General features: G+C 40.7%; 1 non-coding gene across 1 annotated transcript; it reads right to left on the bottom strand.

Annotated features, from left to right (window-relative positions):
- Positions 1-4,510: 4,510 nt before the first annotated feature.
- On the bottom strand, positions 4,511-4,583 carry trnaf-gaa (transfer RNA phenylalanine (anticodon GAA)). Its single transcript has one exon. It is a non-coding gene; the product is annotated as a tRNA-Phe (tRNA).
- Positions 4,584-5,074: the final 491 nt, after the last annotated feature.

Raw genomic sequence — 5,074 nt, 5'->3', positions numbered from 1 at the left:
CAAAAGTGTTTGAATATGGGAATATAAGCATGTGAAATGCTGCTAAATCCCTGGAAGGCCTGTGAAGGATTTTTTTTCTTCTCCCTTTTTTTTGTATGCAATGGGAGTGCATGAGTTTAACGAAACAGGTGTTCATAACCAAGTCAAAAAAAACCACAAAGAGCCTCTGAGGTACCACAAAAGAGCTGGAGAAATCATTTCAAAGCCATTTTTACACATTAATACCTTTTTGTTCTGTGATACTGTTTCAGAGAATACTCTTCCCTCAGTTATATGTTTTATGTTCATACTAACACACCTGAAAATACTGCATACTGTATGAAGGCAGCAGCATGATAAAATTCTGAATTTCACTCTGGATCATAGCTTTTACCGTAGAGGACAATATCAGCAACTAGTTTATATAGTTATCCATTTTTATTTGATAATAGTAGTCATGGTTGTCAAGACTGATGTCTTTTAGTGTTTCATTTTGAATAAATCCATTAGTACACCACTATTTAATACACATCATTTTCTTTGTACTGTCTTGCATACTGTGTGAATATTGACAAGGTAGTGTTTTGCTAATCTTATAAAGTGAGCTGTGCACTGATCAGAAATGACAAGCACAATGCTGATTGTGGCTGTTGCATTGCCTTCTTCATTTTTTGGCATTCGTCGAGCCTCTAACTGCATCTGATACTACTGTGAAGACAACAGTTCAACACACATTTCGATCTGCTGTACAAATGCAACGAGAGATAAAGCTTGTGAAGTTCTGAGAACTCCCCTGTCAGCATAACCTGCAGCAGCCCCCGAATACTGTTTGGTCCACAATTGTCCCATATCTGATAAAAATCTTTCAGCTTGCCTGCTAGAATCAGCAGGTGCCCTATAGTGCCCTTGGACTGAGAGAGTCTTCCAGTGTTTTGATTGTTATGTACAATATCAATATGAACACGTTTTGCATCTGAATAAAGAAGTGTAAGTAGAGAAATATGGGATCTGAGACTGTTTTCTTTTAGAGAAGTCATGTGACGGCAGCATGACTAATTAAGGAAGGACACATAGTAACCGATAAAACATGACCACAAAGTGAAGGTGGGTTACCTTGTGGTTAGGTTTGGTTTCACACTGCACCTCACACATCAAACAACTTCGCATGAGATATGAACTCCTGTTGTCATTACCCACAAGACCCACATCACAAACACTGGTTTAGAAACAGGTGTAAGTCTGTGTCAGTGTGTTGGTGGGTAGTCTCACCAATTTGAATGAAATGAGAGAAATTATCTAATTATTTTGTGACTACTGCAGCACTATTATGGCATAACTATCAGCAGCACTAAGTTCAAATACAATACTCAAGACTAGTTTGAATTCGCCAAATCAACATCCTCATCTTAGGAAAACAGTACAGTCACTGACAGGCGAGGAGGTGAAAACATTGCCTCTGCAGGATTTGGGGACTGCTGAGGCTCAGTTTTCTCTTTACAGCTTAGGCCATAGCCTTCCCTAACTTTATGTGAATGGTCCGAAAGTCCCAGCCAGTCTCGCAGCTTTTTCCCACCAGAGATAATTCGAACTACAGTTCAGTTTGAGTCATTCATCTTCTTCGGACTGAATGTCTATGCAAACGTTTACTCTGACATTTGTAGAAAATCACTCTAAATTAATCATATTTCTGAAGGTATAATTTTATCAGTACTTTTTAGGATTTTTAGGATTATAGTGGCTAACTTTAGATTAGAATCAGAATCAGAATCAGAATTACTTTATTAATCCCTTGCGGGAAATTCCTTTATTGCAGTGCTCTCATTACAGGAAAAAGAAAAGATTAATAAGAATAAGATAGGGAAAAAAATAAAAATATCAATATGTACAAAAATACAATAAACAATAAGCAGTATTTACAATGCTACTCAGTAGCTAATTATTATTGTTATTGCACATGACCGGGTTATTGCACATGTTGAAGTAATGTCATACACTGGAATTGTACAGTTTGATGGCCACAGGCAGGAATGACTTCCTGTGGCGCTCTGTGGTGCAGCGTGGTGCAATCAGTCTCTGGCTGAAGGTGCTTCTGTGGCTGACCACAGAAGAAGAGGATGTGCAGGACTGTCCAGCATGGATTTTATCCTGGACAGCATCCTTCTGTCTGACACTGCTGTCAGAGAGTCCAGCTCCTCTCCAACAACGTGGCTGGCTTTGCGGATGAGTTTCCTCAGTCTGTTGGCGTCCCTCACCTTCAGTCTGCTGCCCCAGCATGCAACAGCGTAGAGGATGGCACTGGCCACCACAGACTCATAGAACATCCGCAGCATTGTCCGACAGATGTTGAAGGACCTAAGCCGCCTCAGAAAATAGAGACGGCTCTGGCCCTTCCTGTAGAGGGCATTTGTGTTTTTAGTCCAGTCCAGTTTATGGTCCAAGTGCACCCCTAAGTATTTATAGTCCTCCACCATGTCCACATTGACCCCACAGATGGAGACAGGGGTCACTGGGGCCTTACTCCTTCTCAAATCCACCACCAGTTCCTTGGTTTTAGCCACATTGAGCTGCAGATGGTTCTGCTCACACCAAGTGACAAAATTGTCCACCACACCCCTGTACTCAGTCTCATCACCATTGCTGATGCATCCAACTACTGCACAGTCGTCAGAAAACTTCTGAATGTGGCAGGTCTCTGTGCAGTAGCTGAAGTTAGTGGTGTACAGGGTGAAGAGGAAGGGAGAGAGGACGGTCCCCTACTTAGGTGAAGTTAGTTTTAAGTTGGATATTCGACAGACATTCGCAAGCAAGCCACTCCAACATTTCAAGTGCACCCGTATTGCAGACTTTACAGTAAACACACGGAGAGGACGACTGCAGCGTGTTTCAACTTCCTGTTTTCAAAATAAAATAAAAAGGAAAAAAAAAATTATATTTAAAGCAGAGATGAGCGACTGTGTATAAAGTTATTGAAAATTATGGACAGAACTGAATTGTAATAAATTAAAGGTGTATCTCATGTAGCAAGTGTAGTTACATGACCCCACACTGATTTGGAGTCAATTGATCACATGACCTGGAAGCTATTGAGCAAAAATGCTAATATTTACATATAAAAATTCATTACAAATATGAACAGATCTAAAATGTAAAAATAAAAGGCGTATCTCATGCAGCCAGTGTAGTTACATGATCCCAAACTGATTTGGAGTCAATTGATCACATGACCTGGAAGCTATTGAGCAAAAATGCTAATATTTACATATAAAAATTAATAAAAAAAATATTAACAGATCTAAAATGTAAAAATAAAAGGTGTATCTCATGCAGCAAGTGTAGTTACATGACCCCACACTGATTTGGAGTCAATTGATCACATGACCTGGAAGCTATTGAGCAAAAATGCTAATATTTACATATATAAATTCATTAAAAATATGAACAGATCTAAAATGTAAAAATAAAAGGCGTATCTCATGCAGCCAGTGTAGTTACATGATCCCAAACTGATGTGGAGTCAACTGATCACATGACCTGGAAGCTATTGAGCAAAAATGGCCGTTTTCATTTGGAAACTAAAACCGGGAGCTCCGTCGACAAAGCTGTGGAGCCAGATAAAGGCCACAAAAGTGCAATAATTGATGGTTGTAGACGAGGAAGAAGCTTCGTGTGTTTTCATTAATGCAGGTTTTTTGAGATAATTCCTTTTTACCAGTGCACTTTCCTACCAGCCTTGTATGTTTTCGTTGATCTAGGTTTTTTGAGATAATTCCTTTTTACCAGTTCACTTTCCTAACATGGGCTATTGTTCCCTCTTGACAAGCATCCACAATTCATAGTAGTCTTTGCCGAAACCCGGGATTGAACCAGGGACCTTCAGATCTTCAGTCTGAGCTCTCCCAACTGAGCTATTTCGGCTAAACAGGTCCAACCTGGCCGTTTTCATTTGGAAACTAAAACCGGAGCGCGCTCCTTGGAGCTTAGGCGACAAAGCTGTGGAGCCAGATATAGGCCACAAAAATGCAATAATTGACTGTTGTAGATGAGGAAGAAGCCTCGTGTGTTTTCATTAATGCAGCTTTTTTGAGATAATTCCTTTTTACCAGTTCACTTTCCTACCAGCCTCGTGTGTTTTCATTGAGATAATTCCTTTTTACCAGTTCACTTTTCCTAAAATGGGCTGTTGTTCCCTCTCGACAAACATCCAAAATTCATAGTAGTCTTTGCCGAAACCTGGGATTGAACCAGGGACCTTCAGATCTTCAGTCTGAGCTATTTCGGCTACACAGGGCCAAAATGGCCGTTTTCATTTGAAAACTAAAATCGGGAGCTCGCTCCATGGAGCTTAGGCGACAAAGCTGGGGAGCCAGATAAAGGCCACAAAAATGCAATAATTGATTGTTGTAGATGAGGGAGAAGCCTTGTGTGTTTTCATTAATGCAGCTTTTTTGAGATAATTCCTTTTTACCAGTTCACTTTCCAAACATGGGCTGTGTTTCCCTCTTGACAAACATCCACAATTCATAGCAGTCTTTGCCGAAACCCGGGATTGAACCAGGGACCTTCAGATCTTCAGTCTGATGCTCTCCCAACTGAGCTATTTCGGCTACACAGGGCCAAAATGGCCGTTTTCATTTGGAAACTAAAACCGGAGCGCTCTCCTTGGAGCTTAGGCGACAAAGCTGGGGAGCCAGATAAAGGCAACAAAAATGCAATAATTGTAGATGAGGAAGAAGACTTCTGTGTTTTCATTAATGAAGCTTTTTTGAGATAATTCCTATTTACCAGTTCACTTTTCTAACATGGGCTGTTGTTCCCTCTTGACAAACATCCACAATTCATAGTACTCTTTGCCAAACCCCGGGATTGAACCAGGGACCTTCAGATCTTCAGTCTGACGCTCTCCCAACTGAGCTATTTCGGCTACACAGGGCCAAACTGGCCGTTTTCATTTGGAAACTAAAACCGGAGCGCGCTCCTTGGAGCTTAGGCGACAAAGCTGGGGAGCCAGATAAAGGCCACAAAAATGCAATAATTGACTGTTGTAGATGAGGAAGAAGCCTCGTGTGTTTTCATTAATGCAGCTTTTTTGAGATAA

The sequence above is a fragment of the Odontesthes bonariensis genome, chromosome 18 (genome assembly GCF_027942865.1).
Source record: "Odontesthes bonariensis isolate fOdoBon6 chromosome 18, fOdoBon6.hap1, whole genome shotgun sequence".
NCBI classification, from domain to species: domain Eukaryota; kingdom Metazoa; phylum Chordata; class Actinopteri; order Atheriniformes; family Atherinopsidae; genus Odontesthes; species Odontesthes bonariensis.
Note: the sequence above shows the minus strand (reverse complement) of the source record. Positions and strands in the feature narration are given on the sequence as shown.